Source organism: Pinus tabuliformis, chromosome X (assembly GCF_031772625.1).
Source record: "Pinus tabuliformis cultivar Carrire ecotype Pingquan chromosome X, CPIR1, whole genome shotgun sequence".
NCBI lineage: Eukaryota > Viridiplantae > Streptophyta > Pinopsida > Pinales > Pinaceae > Pinus > Pinus tabuliformis.
Window position 1 is genome coordinate 1,668,088,148 of NC_142308.1, and position 15,879 is coordinate 1,668,104,026.

At 35.0% G+C, this 15,879-nt stretch overlaps 1 pseudogene across 1 annotated transcript; it reads left to right on the forward strand.

The window, feature by feature from the left end:
• Nucleotides 1–1,709: 1,709 nt before the first annotated feature.
• On the forward strand, nucleotides 1,710–6,518 carry LOC149146418 (uncharacterized; annotated as a pseudogene). Its single transcript, XR_016264728.1, has 3 exons — nucleotides 1,710–4,038; nucleotides 5,046–5,174; nucleotides 5,509–6,518. The product of XR_016264728.1 is annotated as an uncharacterized LOC149146418 (transcript).
• Nucleotides 6,519–15,879: the final 9,361 nt, after the last annotated feature.

A 15,879-nucleotide genomic window follows, 5' to 3' on the forward strand; every position in this document is an offset into this window, starting at 1 on the left:
AAACAAATCACCACTATTACTCAATCATAACTACATTATAAAGTGAAACAAACAAAACTACATTATAAAGTGAAAAGGAAAAATTAGGCATTTAAACAACACACCCAAAACTAAAAAAAAAAACATAATTAATAGACAAAGCAACAAAAAAATTTTAATTTCCAATTTTCTTTTGAAAGACATCTCAAACCAATAGACTTGTGAAATTATTGAAACCTTAATATACTTCACAAATTCATTGTTAAATTAATTGCATAAAATATTTATATATTTTGCTATTTATTTTATAAAATAAATATCTCTTTTTTATAATTAAAATTAAATTCAATTAAAAAATACACACAAAATTAAATCAAAATCAAAATTGAATTTGCTATTGCTTTTTTGATTAAGGGTGAATCAACATTATCTATTGCACATTTTTTAATTATATTCAATTAAAAAATACACACAAAATTAAATCAAAATCAAAATTGAATTTGCTATTGCTTTTTTGATTAAGGGTGAATCAACATTATCTATTGCACATTTTTTAAAACCCTTTAAAGGGATAGTGATAGGGAAAATGAGGGAGGAATATGGATTTTAATTTATTCAGGTTGAATCAACATTCTCTATTGCACATTTTTTTAAACCCTTTAAAGGGATAGAGCTAGGGAAAATGAGGGAGGAACATGGATTTTAAAAAAAGTATCTTAAATATTATATTGATTTAAAATTAAATTGAGAAATTTGTTATACTATTTATTTATTTATTTTTGCTAAAACTCTATATTAATTTTTTTTCAATTATTGAATTTTTAAAATAATTTTTCAAAAAATTGAAATTTTAAACTAATTTTCCTAAATTTTGATGTGATTTAAAATTGTACTGGAAACCTGAAAACACTTGGTTGATAATGAAACTCTCCGTATCATTGAAATTTTCACAGAATTCTCATAAAATATACTATGACAATAATTTTCTCATGAAATTATATTTTTAGAACAATAATTTTCTCATAAAATTATCTTTTTAGATAAGTTTAGTGTTGTTGATAATTTTCTCATGAAATTATTTTTTTAGAACAATAATTTTCTCATAAAATTATCTTTTTAGATAAGTTTAGTGTTGTTGAGTTTGGAGTATGCTTTAATTTTCACCAAATTCTCATACACTATACTATGACAATAATTTTCTCATAAAATTATCTTTAATAATTTTCTCATGAAATTATCTTTTTAAATAAGTTTAGTGTGGTTGAGTTTGGAGTATGCTTTAATTTTCACAGAATTCTCATAAAATATATTATGACAATAATTTTCCCATGAAATTATCTTTTTAGATAAATTTAGTGTCGTTGGGTTTAGAATATGCTTTAAAATTGCCTTTCTTTAATTAAAATTAAAATATAGTATTGTTTTTATTGCTTTCTGCAGTATAAATTAACCATTCAAAAGACACATTTACATTTAAAAAACATAAAAATTTGCTTCTTTAACTACCAACCAATAATTCCAGTTAATATGATTTATAACATTAATACTAATTCAAGTTAATATGATTTATAACATTAATACTAATTCCAGTTAATATGATTTATAACATTAATACTTTAAAGCAGCTAATAATCACATACCACTGTTAAAACCCATCATCGTGTACGGTGAAATTTAGTTCAAGAATCCGAGAAACACATTATCTTGAATTGGGCAACCTACGCCTCTTAAACCCATTTTTTCGATCTTGCAGGAGAAGGATTGTCAGCAGTCCAATGCATGTGAACCGATATTAACCGCTGTAACTTGAAAATCTTCCTCAGACTCAGACCTCTCGGTTCATGAGTTTTCATTTGAACCTATCATAAAACCCTGAAAGCCTACGGCCAACGCTCATTAAAATCTCACCAAAAACTGCACTCGATAAAGCAATGAGCATTATTATTTGCCGTGGGAGGGCGAAGTTGCATTTAATCACCACGTTCGGAGAAGTGCAGTCGGCCATTAACTTCTTCACGTCTTTGCCACATCAATTTAAAGCTCTCTGACACTGCCTTTATTTCGACATGCTACACTGCCCTTAAAATTCCAATTCATTAAATCCATTCATCAAAGTGTTCGAGAAACCTGCACTGAGGCCATGGAATTCCTGAGCTCAGCCCTTTGTCTTGCAGTTGTAATGGCGTTATTGATAGCTAACAGTAATGTTGCAGCATCACCAGTAGCTCCGCAGCAGAATGAAACAGAAGCCATGTTAGCCTTGCGAGATACACTGAGCATAGATACCAACGAATGGCCAGACAGGATTCGACCCTGTGACTGGCCAGGAGTCACTTGTCGCGGCTATCACATTACAGTAATAAATCTTTCTGGTTTGCGGACTGAAAACCGCACCATTACGCCCACACTGGATCCTCTAATACAGCTGCCACGCCTGCGCCGGTTCAATGCCTCAGGGTTTCCTTTACGCACGATTCCAGCCAAAATCGGCCTTCTCGGGGCTTTAGACTCCCTGGACTTGCAAAACTCGACGTCGGGAGGTCGAATCCCGCAGATGTTGGGCGATCTTGCAAACCTTCGTAGTCTCAGGTTATCGCGAAATAATCTTTCGGGCCCAATACCCAGCGAGCTGGGAAAGCTGGTTAAGATCGTGTTCTTGGATTTGTCTCACAACAATCTCACGGGCCGGTTTCCGGAATTCATCTTAAATTTTTCGCGTCTGGTTAGCTTGAATTTGCTGGGAAACAGCTTCTCCGGCCAAATTCCATCTACTATCGGTAAGTTGTCCACTCTACAGCATTTTTCTGTCGGGAGCAATCTTTTAGAGGGCGAAATACCGTCCGTTCTCTGGTCTCTGACCAACATAACTCATCTTGACCTTTCCCGCAATAGTATCTCGGGTTCTTTGGATCCTAAAATCGGCAGACTGAGTAACCTCGTGTATCTGAATTTGGAGCGGAACAACCTCAGTGGTTCAATTCCCACTGAGATTTCAAATTGCACAAGGCTTCGCGTTCTGAAGTTAGATCACAATTTCATGAATGGAGAGATTCCTCGTTCCATCGGGCGTCTGAAGGATCTGCAGACGATGTTTCTTTCTTTCAATGGATTTTCTGGCAATCTGCCTCCGGAGTTGACGAGTTTAATGAATTTGAAGATAGTGAACTTGGCATTCAATGGATTCTACGGGCCTCTGCCGACTAGTATACAGAATATGAAGTCTCTGCTGCTTTTGGATGTTACAAGCAATTTCTTGAATGGTTCTGTTCCGAGTACGTTGATGCCCAAAGTGAAAATCTCAAGGAATTGTTTTCACTTTGTTCGGGAACAACACATGGAAAGATCCTGTGTAATCTTCTACAGAGAGACTGATATGCTGAGGAGTCCCTCTCGTCATAATAATAATATAGTAAGCAAAATGAATGAGAAGAAAGGGGTAAAGAATTTTGCAGCCATTATTGGTGGTTCAGTGGGAGGAGTACTCCTTGTTCTTTTACTGGGAGTAGCAGTCCTCTGCATTCAAAGACACCAAACAAGAAATTCAAAGACAAATGAGTTAGGAGAAAGTACATAGCAGATTGGAGGAGGATTTACCAACATGAGCAGGCTTGGCGAAAATTTTTCATATGCCCAGTTGCTTGAAGCAACCAACAAATTGGATCCTGCTAACATGATCAGGGCTGGTCATTCGGGTGACTTTTACAAAGGGGTGCTCATGCAGAGTGGTGCAGCGCAGGTAGTGGTGAAGAGAATTGACTTTAATAGAGTGAAGAAGGATCTCTATGTTCGGGAGCTTGAGGTCTTCGGCAAGGCATCACATACAGGACTGGTTCCTCTGCTGGGGCAATGCTTCGAAATGAAAGATGAGAAGTTTCTTGTGTACAAGTATATGCCTAATGGCGATCTTGAATCCGTTATGCTCAAGAAAACTGGTCCAAATAATGCTAAGGATTTTCTTTTCAATCCTCTAGATTGGATAGCCAGGCTCAAGATTGCTATAGGAATTGCCGAAGCTCTGGCTTATCTGCATCATGAGTGTTCTCCTCCAATCATACACCGGTACTTATCCTTTCTCCTATGTTGTCTTAAGTTAAATTTGACTTATAATCCTCCAATGAAATCTAATAACTGGTATGTAGCTATCTTTACATTTAACATTCATGTCTTCCTAGGTTCGCAATTTTTTTTAAATTATAGAACATAATAAAGTATCTTTAAGGAGTAGGAAGACCTAGTAGAATCTATGGCACTGAGTAGAAAGTTACCATAGAGTTTGTGCAGAAAAGTTCTGCAACTTGGATATCAATACACATGTTTTGAACTTGTAAAACATCATTCATTGACTACTTGTTCAGAGTGCATAATCAATAAACTATGTGAAGTACGAAATCTTAATGTTTTATGAACTTTTTATACCTTGCTGTTATAGAATACATCGCATGCATTTCATCCTGGACTTATCCTTGCTTGCAAAGAAATAATAGATGCTTATCTTGATTTATGTTTTTCATTTTCCCTGTTTTCACTGTTAGATGAGAATAGTTGAGCATCAATTGATAGATTATGTCTCTTTTATTGATGAAGCTTAGCCTGTAGACATACCGATGCATACCTGTTTGTGGGTGTGTATGACACAAAGTTTAAACAGCTACACGCACCTGTGACAATTGATTGCAGGGAAACTATTTTGCAATTCTAATTGCATGTGCTGCACAATTGAATTTCATTATTATTGCTTTGGTGATTGATGGTTTGTACATTTTTGCTAAAAACAAGTTAGAAATGAAATCAGAAAAGATTGATGGACATTCTCTGATCAATATGTTTATTTAGGTAGATGCAAGTAGATCAAGTTCTTTTCCTGCTTGATGATCCTGGAGTGTAATCAATTGTATAGAGTTCTTGCCTTGATATGTCACGAGTGTACGAAGGCTAAAAACAATGTCAGGCCAGACAGTGCAGAGAATAGATCGAAGCTAAAACATTTAGTTTATAAAAATATTCTTAACAAAAATATATTGTTCGAATCTGACAGAAACTGAGTGCATTCTGCCGCTGTTTATCAGGGACATTAAGGCAAACAGCATTTTACTGGATGATAAATTCGAAGTTAGGCTTAGCAGCTTAAGTTCTGCAGGCAGTCAAGATGGAGACTCTCAACCGGGTTTGGTTGCACGGCTCTTGGCCATTTCCCAGTACGTATCCCATGGCCTTTTGGTATAACATATTCAAAATTTTCATGTGCACTGATTGCTTTGTGAAATATGTTCAAACAATGTAGCTATGGCTCGGCATCCCCTGTACCCCAAACCCCAAACATGATCTTTTATCCATCTCCAATCATTGCTTGATTTGTGTGCAATCTTTAACTGACTTCACTTTCTATTTATGAAGAATTCAAGATGTATAAGCTCTGCTGTTTCCATAATATGGGTTTGTAATCACAGAGTACACAAATTTCATTGTGTTGTAGATATAGGAATTGGGGTTTTAATAATCATATAATGTTGTTGAGGTGCACAAATGCAGTTCATGGGACCAAGGAGACTCAGGTTCATCACCCACTACATGTGCACATGATGTTTATTGTTTTGGCAAAGTCCTGATGGAGATCATTTCAGGGAACATTACCACCATTGAATGCAATGACACGCGAGCTGGGGAGTGTTCGTGGCTAGACCATGCCTTGCCCCTAATCGACATTCATGACAAGGATAATCTTCCCCGGATTATTGATCCTTATCTCATTGTAGATGAGGACCTGCTAGAGGAAGTCTGGGCTGTGGCTGTAATAGCCAAGGCTTGTCTCAATCCTCGACCATCCAAGAGGCCAACCATGCGCCATGTCCTGAAAGCTCTAGAAAACCCCCGCAAGGTTGTCCGTACTGATATGCTAAATGACAACGCTGCATTGAGAACATCATCACATAGCTCATGGAATGAGGCTTTTGGCAGTTGGAGAAGTTCCAATGCATCCCAGCAGCAGCAATATCCAGGGATAATTCCAGGAACTTTGAGGGAAGAGTACCTGTCTAGTGGCAATTCCAAGGGCAGAAGCTGTAGAAGAAGTAATGTCAGACATGGTTCCAGTGACATTGTTTCTGACCATACACAAGATGGCCCCCCCTGAAACAGCAATGGCAGAGTAATGAATTGGAGAGCATTTGTAGGAGAAACACCTTCTTGCAGTTTATTATGTCATGTCATTCAATTACGGGAGAAGCCCACGCGCAAAGCATGCATCTGGCCGTTGTCTGTAAAAGTGAATCAGTGCTTGCAATTCAGCCTACAATTTGAAGGGTCAGCCTAAGGACTATCCATTAGAACGTCAGCTAGAAATTTTGATTAGTTGGAAGATTGTCATTGTTGTCTCTGGAACTGGATCCTATTGCCATATCTAATCACTCGGTATATCAGTCTTTATAATCTCTAAAACATTGAAGGTCATTGTCTATACCTATGGCCAAGTAGCATCTTATCTGTAATTCACAGGGATCTCCCTTGATTGATATGAATTTTAAAGGTGATATTTCATGGCATATGAGAGAACAAAAATATCTGAAGAAAGAAAATATAACGGGTAATTATATAGCAGAGTGTGTCTTGTGTGTCTCGAAAATATTCTGCTTAATGACAGAGTTAATAAATGGATTTAATTTTTAATGTTTCCTCAATCAACAAAAATTTGAAGGCAGATACCAAAAAGGCAAAAGCTTCTTTTTTCTCTTCTTTTGTAATTCTTCATTCTTCTCCGCTTTTGAAAATGTGTCGATTATAGAACCACCAAAATAACCAAGTATATTTGGTTAAAATCTGCTATGAGGTTTAGACGATTACTCTTATCTTGAGTAATTCTTCATTCTTCTCCGCTTTTGAAAATGTGTCGATTATAGAACCACCAAAATATCTAAGTATATTTGGTTAAAATCTGCTGTGAGGTTTAGACGATTACTCTTATCTTGAGTTGAGGGGGGGGGCTACAGTGTTCTAAGCATATACTTAAAAAACATTAATTTTGGATTTGTTTTGGATTTGTTTAAGTGTGATAATTTTGTCTAGGTGATGAATGTGGCATTTTTTTTCCAAAAAATTTGTAACTGGAAATGTTTGAATCATTTTTTAATGGTGAAAATGGATTCAGTATTCTCAAAAACTTCTGGAACACTCAAAATTGTGAAATTGGATCATCAAAATCCTGCAGAAAAAACCATTATTTTCAGGGTGAAATAATTGTATGTTTTGACTTACTCTATTTTTTTATAATGTACACTACAATACAATAATATTGGTGAAAGCTATTGTGTTTAGAGGCACTCTACACCTAAGTATAGAAGAGATGTATTGTCCTGTTATGTTATATAAACATTTGACTCCGTCTGAATCACAGAAAATAAAATTAATAATAATAATTCCTATACCTTGGGCAGGGAGGCATTGTATTACTTATTCAATTTTTCTTTGACGTGTGTATTAGTTTGTCTTTGACAAAAAAATCCTGCAGGTTATCCATAGCTTAACATTAATAATTCATTTTGTGTTATTATTTAAATTTATTTCATTTCTGTTAATTACTAATTTTTTGTTTTTAGATTTATTTCATTTTTATTTAACTTTTTTATTTTGATTTTTTTTTTCATGTTTCTATCATTTCCATTTTCATGTATTATAATTTTTTCCTATGTTTTCAATTTAAGATCATAGCTTCTATATATATATATAAAACTATTTTTTTTGTTTTTAGATTTATTTCCTTTTTATTTAACTTTTTTATTTTGATTTTTTTCATGTTTCTATCATTTCCATTTTCATGTATTATAATTTTTTCCCATATTTTCAATTTAAGATCATAGCTTATATATATATATATATATATATAAAAGTGTATATATGTTTATAAAAACAATATTAGTTAATCTTATTTCTTAATTTTTGGTGATGATATTTAACAATACAATATTTTATTAGTTGTTTTATTTTAGTGATGAATTTTTTGTCTTTATTTTCTTTTAGTTTAATTAAGCTATATTTAAGCTAAGCAGCATGTACTAGCTATTATGTGGCATTGTTATTAATTAAAATATTTTGACTTCATCAATTTATATAAATCTTAAATGAAAATAAATAATTTGTTTCTTTAGGTCTGATAGACCAATGTTTGGTCTCAGTGGACGTTAACCATCATCATCATCGTAAAAATAAAAATAAAATAAAATTTTAAAAATAACAACAAATTTTTTTATTGTTAATTATTAATAATTAAACTAGATTAATCTATTTTAATTCTTAATTTACCAAACGTTTCTTTAGGTCTGATAGACCAATGTTTGGTCTCAGTGGACGTTAACCATCATCATCATCGTAAAAATAAAAATAAAATAAAATTTTAAAAATAACAACAATTTTTTTTATTATTAATTATTAATAATTAAACTAGATTAATCTATCTTAATTTTTAATTTACCAAACATTTAGAAGATCAAATTTTTTAAAATACAATTTTTTTTCTTTTCCCTACATGGATCGAGAATTAAAATAAATCTAATAAATCTGGAATTAAGATGATTTTAAACTAATAATATTATATTATATAAATTTAAACTAGTAATATTATATTATAATATTATATAATGATGGAAATTGAAATAAATAGTGTAAATTAATAATTTAAAATATATTAAACAGTTACATAGACATTTCTCAATACGTACTTGATAAACGTTTTCACAGTGAAAAATATGTGTTCATTTATTTTATAAATTCTTGTATTCTGTGTGAGCCCAAGTATAAAGTAAATTTAAAAAATTGACCGTAATATTCGTGTATGCCAAGATCAAAACCCCATGCGAACTGCAAATCTAACATAACAGGTCCTCTTTGACCCTAGGGGCTTGGGCTTGGGCTTCCGCTCATTGTTGTCTTGTTTGAGCTTGTTTAGTGCCCGACATGACCAAAGCGAACTGCAGGAAGTTTATCCTGGGGCAAAAGTGAAGGGGATTAGCAGTGGTCTCTCTTGGTACTCTCAAACAGCTTGGCCTACACGATGGCAAGGTTGTCCTTTATACTCTACGACTAGTGAGAGTCAGTTGAGCTAGCAGGGGAATTACAGCTGATTCTGTATTCATTGCAAATTTAACATAACAGGACCTCTTTGACCTAAGGGGCTTGGGCTTCCACACATTGTTGTCTCGGTTGCGCTTGTTTAGTGCCTGAGATGGCCAAAGCGAACTGCAGGAAGTTTATCCTGGAGCAAAAGTGACGGAGACTAGCTGTGGTCTCTCTTGGTACTCTCAAACAGCTTGGTCTACAGGATGGCAAGGTTGCCCTTTAGAATTCTAGGACTAGTGAGAGTCGGTTAAGCTAGCAGGGGAATTACAGCTGATTCTCTATTGATGGTGCGAGTACCACCCCAAAACTCCGAACAGTTCATGCAGATGGGGAGATCAGCGATGTTGTCTTTCTTTCTCGACATCATGGCCCACGCAATGGCAGAGGGGTTCTTTAGGATACTAGGGCTAGTCAAAGTGGGTTGAGTGAGTAGGGATATTATATCCAGTGGATGAGGAGGGGCGACTCCTATATCCAACTCTATAGCAAAGTTAATGCGGTTTGACATGGCCGCTCGATATCCAGATATAACACGTGCGCGCTGATGACTAGGGAAAAAAAAAACGACGTGTTATATCGGGGTATGAGCGGCCATGTCAAGCCGCATTAACTTTGCTATAGGGTTGGAAATAGCATTTCCCATGGGGAAATAGCTATGTCGTCTTTATTGGTGTTCTCGACCGCATGGGCTACAAATCACTTGACTCAAATCACCACAATTTATTAGACTTGGTGACCAGAAGAAGCCTTGGGTACAACAATCTCTATCCATAAGTAAATATGTATTTCTTTTAAGTCTTTCGAACGATTCTATCTCCAATCCCTCCGCCAAGCAACAAGTGTCTGTAGGCCAGGTTTATTAAGTTATTATCAGGGGCAGAACCTTTGATATGTTTTAAAGTTAATTTGTTTGGGTCGGTCACGCTATGTTTGTTTTTTCAAATATCAAACCAAGTTTTTGAGTGACTAGTCTAGGTGCAAAGAGGTAATGGTCTTCTTCATGCCTCATTGAAAGAGGCATCGGGCGAAGAACCAAGCATCTTATCATTAGATAATAGTGTAGGTGACTCCTAGACAAAATCCTCCTCAGTGAAAGAGAGCCTTAATTCGTGGGAATCACCGTTCTAAATACCCTATCATAAATGTTCATTTAATTTCAACATTAGTCGAGGTAACCAAAAGGGCTTGTAGACACAAATGTTCAATTTATTTCAACATGATCAGACGTTGTTGGCCTTTGACTATCTATTTCCGACTCGGGTTGTTGTGCATGGCACGTCTAATGAAGTCTTTAATGGTAACAACCTTGGTGGCAACTTTTGTGGAACAAGTGAGGTTTCACTAATGAAGTCTTTAATGGTAACAACCTTGGTGGCAAATTTTGTGGAACAAGTGAGGTCTCACTCAAGGCACCTATTGGCTGCGAGAATGTATGCTTTTTCCTCGAGGTATTTAGAACTTTAAAACCCAACAACTCTATTTACTACTTTTAAAGCGTGAACAATACACTATCCATAATAGAATTTAGCAAATAAAATAATGAAGAAAAAAGGGGCTTTGAATCTCCATATTAGAACCAACACTTTATCCATTTTTCATTCCCAATCATAAACATAACTTACAACAACATGATATTAATGACATTATCAAGACAATAAAGACATTAAACCACGCGACAACAAAAGAGTGATGGACTTTGTCCAATGCTACGTATTATTAATTCAAAGTGACTAATTACAATACATGTGCCCAGTTCTATTCAAAATCTGTGGCTCAACAACCTAATTTCTTGTTGCAAAGCTCATAACTACAATACAGAGCTTCAAAAACTTAACAAACCCAAACTCTAACCAAGAGCTCTTCCAAAACAAGCAAAATAACAAACCCCTAGTCATGTTGGCTCTCTTTGGATTTATACATGATTACATTAGCAAAATTATTTAAGATATTTTTTGGTGAAAACCAATTGCCCACAGATATTCTACAATTTACCATGATTTATTCACATATATTTTGAGTTGCTATTTTGTTTAAACTGATTCTTTTCCCACCATGCTGCTCTATTGCAATCTCACCCTTGTTGACTCTGTAGTTTGCCATAATCATCATTGTCACGCCCTTTCACCTCATCTGTGCTCCGCTTTTGCGCGTTGTGCTCTGCTTCTCTCTCTGTGTGTGCAACCCAAAACTTCCAAACTTCTCTACAACAAGCCCCCAACACAAACTTATGGCTCTCCCCGAGCCACTTACCCTTCTCCTATCTCCATTGTTATGGGAGCCTCCTTCATCAATGGATTGAATTCATTTCTTTACAAACCGAAACAGTTAAAAACCCAAAATGGAATGTTGTGTTATGCTCTTCCTCCCTCTTTAGCAATCTTTTCGAGTTTGACAAAAACTTTGTCCTCGAGGGGGTGCACTTGTTACCCAACTCCAATTTGTACACCATTCCCCTCGCTGGTTTCGTCTTTTGTCATTGCCTACCTGACCACTGAAGCTAAGGATTCTCTTTCATTACAAAAAATTGTATGCCCCCTCAATGGCATGCAAAGAGAGCTCATTTTCATTAGAGAAATTTTGAGGTAAAAAATGAGCTTCAAAACAAAAATGGACCATAAAAATCAATTTTATAAGAACTAATAGGATTCAATATGATGATGTCAACCATGGGGGATGATTCACCATTTTTGGAGTAAAAAAAAATTAAAAAAATCAACTTGTGTTTTCAACTTATTTAATTATGAGTTTACTCAAATTTTGAGCGGGAACACCCATTGGATGTAGAATTTAATTTTGCATCCAAAGAGTACCCATGTTGCATACTTTCGATGGACTCTACTACACGAAAAATGTAAAATACATAAAAAAAATGTGATGCACAAAAAATGTATTTTATGTATTTCACATTTTTTGTGCATTACATTTTTTTTTTTTTTATGTATTTCACATTTTTTGTGCATTACATTTTTTTTTTTTATGTATTTCACATTTTTCGTGTAGTAAGGTCCATGAAAGTATGCGACATGAGTATTCCTTGGATGCGAAATTGAATTATGTGCCCAACAAGTGCTCTCTCTCGAAATTTGAGTAAAATCATAGGTTAGATAAATTGAAAATATGAGTTGAAAAAGTAGTTTTTTCTTTTTTTCCCTTCAAAACTTGATGATGTAATCTAATCTTATTTTAGTATTTCCCCTATTATTTTATAATATTCCTTAGGAGGTTTATTTTAGACCTCAAAATTTTCACATTTTTTTTATGTATTTCACATTTTTCGTGTAGTAAGGTCCATCGAAAGTATGCAACATGAGTACTCGATAGATGCAAAATTGAATTTTGTACCCAACAAGTTCTCTCACTTGAAATTTGAGTAAAATCATAGGTTAGATAAATTGAAAATATGAGTTGAAAAAGTAGTTTTTTCTTTCTTTTTTTTTTTCCCTTCAGAACTTGATGATGTAATTTAATCTTATTTTAGTATTTCCCCTATTATTTTATAATATTCTTGAGGAGGTCCATTTTAGACCTCAAAATTTCTCTAATGGGATGTTGTGAATCTCGTTAGGGGGGCCACCCCGACATTGTTTTTCTAGTTGTGCACACAACTCTCCCATGTAGGGAATGTCGGTACAAATTATATGTTGTGACCTATTCTTCTCTTTAACACCTCCCTCAGAGTGATACACACTTTCTTCCCATAGAACCTTTTATTGCAAAATAAATGCCAACCATTCGATGAGAACTCATAGTTTACCCTTATATCTCTCTACAACTTTGCGCTTCATGAACTTCCATTGGTATTTGGCGTTGCATCGTTCCGTGACTCGAACTTCTCTTCGCTTCATGTCTTCAACTATCCATGGCATCTTACTTTCTAGCGTCCATAGTCGTGTAGTCTTAGTTCTCTGTTGCTTCAAAGTCTCAACTCTTCCTTGGCTTATACTCTCAATTCTCCCTCACATTATCCGCTGCTTCATATTCTCTACTCTCCATCGATGCCTATAGAAACTTCTCTTCATCATTGATTATCACTTGAAGAAACAATTGCTCACTTGTTCAGGGTTTATTAAGTATATCGCTACACTTCTACCCCCCTGCAACATCATGACGCAGACTACCCTCTTCAATCCATGTCACCAGGGGAGGAGATGGTGGGCATGTGCTTATTCTCGGGTTTGTCTCACCTCACCTCAAAATGGTTAGGTCCACCTCATCTCAAATCTATCCATTCTAGTCATTCAGATAACCAAAGGGATGATAGGATAAAATGTGAGTTTCCGACACACATAGATTTTATTATGCAGACCCTGATATTCTCATTGGGTGCAGTAGCTGGTGGCCAACTTGGAACAATTATTTCACTGTCTTCACACATAGCTCTTGGCATTGCACCTTTGGTCAATCCACCTAGAATGTATTTGCATGTTGACTGTCTTTCCACATACTATAACCTTAGTGTGAGATATGTACACTGGGTAATCAAGTTCTACATCAAAAATTTATAATGGTTTTTTCATCCTTAACATTACAAATTGAAAAGGACCACTACCTACTTATGTACAAAGGTTTTGTAGCTCCTAGAGACAAACCCCGAGTTGAGTAGAGCTCAGTGCCTAGGACATCTTAGTTTTTTGAAGATATTTTATTGCCGTTCAAGAGATAAATGTAAAATGATTTTAAATTTGGTTCAATTACCTTTCACAGAGACAGATTCAAACATACACATAAACAATATAGATCATCCCAAGAGTAAATGTTTTTGTCTGGGGACCTACACACAGTAAATGTAGCTTAATTTATTGTTGAAGTAAATATAGGAAGGAGAAAAGTAAGGAAGGAGGTTAGGTCCCTATACTACTAGTGTAGCCTCTTATTGTTATTAGTGAAACCCCCTTATTGTATTGTTGTGCCCCATAGAAGCCCACTATTGGTATTATTGTGCCCTTACATTATTATTGTTATGTCGACTTTGATTGTATTGTGACCCCTTAGACTCCTATATATAAAAAGAGATCTTTCCATTTGTATCATCCTAGAATTTTTTATTTGTGTAATATAAAGGAGGTTGTCTCCTTGAAGAGGCTGATTTTGAAGTCATTGATCTATCTTTTCTATCTTTTTGTGAGCTGGTTGCATAAAATTTAGTATTAGAGCTTTGGATTCTAGGCTTTCATTGCTTCAAACAGGCCATCATGGAATTTTCGCTATAACTTTTTTTATATGAAGTTTCAGAAGCTTAAATTAAAATCCATTTGAGACGAAATCTTGATGAATTGCGTGTCTAAATTTCAGGTCTTGTCTCATTATATTTTTGGAGATATGAGCCGAGGAAGTTAGGGTTTTTGCAAGCTCCATAATTCCATCTCAAATAGGTCGGCGTGACATTTTGGCTATAACTCTTTTTCTATGAAGCTTTAGAAGGTGGAATTAAAACCCATTTGAGCCAAAGTCATGGTTAACCTTATGGTTAACGTCTCGCTATATTTTGGGAGATATGATCCGAGGATGTTAGTGTTTTTGCAGGCTCCCAAATTCTATTCCAAACAGGGGACCTTGGGAAAATTGTCGTAACTTTCGCTCTGAGCATCAAATTCAAATTTCGTAAAAATTAAAAGAAAGAGGGTGCATTGTAGGTTATTGGGTATCGTTTTTAGAGTCGAAGGTCGAAACAATGACACGTGGCACTTCGTACAAGTTCGCTCTATTGAACCAATCTATAATTAGGTCATCTTGGGAGATTGGGCATAACTATTTCTTGGAGAATCCAATCTTGATCATACTTGTGGCATTGGAAAGAGGACTTAGAGGGATATCACAGGGAAACATTGCAGAACTTGGAGATCTGAAATTACAAAGTTACAATCATTTCAATATTGAGATCCTAAAAGAAAAAAAATGAGATATGAGGAAGTTTAATGGCAAGGATCTGGGAACTTAGATATGACAGATGGAGAAATATGTTGATCTACATGATGTGAAACTATTACAAAAGGTACATATTGCATCTTTATATTCAGAACCGAGTCAGTTTGTATGGTATAGAGGGTTTTGTTCTTGTAAACCACTTGTCACCTGGTCAATTTTCACAGAGGAAATGATAACACATTATGAGGATACAAAGAACAATACCTTCTTTATCCAATTGATAAATCTCAAACAAGAGGGTTCAATGGCGAAGCACATTGAGGACTTCCAAAAATTGAATATAAGGGTAACTATATTCCAGAGATGTAGATGATTGATGTTTTCATAGGGACTTTAAATGATAACATTCAATATGAGGTTCGTCTTTGAGAACCTGATTCAGTGGAGAAGACATTCAAGTTGGCAAGAAAAATTGAAATAAAAATTAAGGTAACAAGGAATCCTACCATTCACAACTATAAAGATGGAAGTGTTGTCACTCCTATCCTTCCACAACTTACAAGGTTGACACCACAACAATTGGAAGAAAAAAGAGAAAAATGGCCTTGTTACAATTGTGATAACAAATACACTAAAGGTGATAAGTGTGCTACAAGAAATTATTTTACATAGATTGTGAAGAGGAGGAACAAAATGATCAAGAAACGTCAAAAGAAGAGGATATACACCAGGAACTAACCCCGGAGAAAGAAGAAATAAATCCGACCATATCTTGCAGTGCATTTGCAGGAATTACCACTCTTCAAACTCTCAAGATAGATGGACAAACGAAAATAGTGAACAAATGTTTGGAAGAATATCTTCGTTGCTTTATATCTGATAAACAAACACAATGGGTCAAGTGGTTACCTCTGGTTGAATGGTGGTATA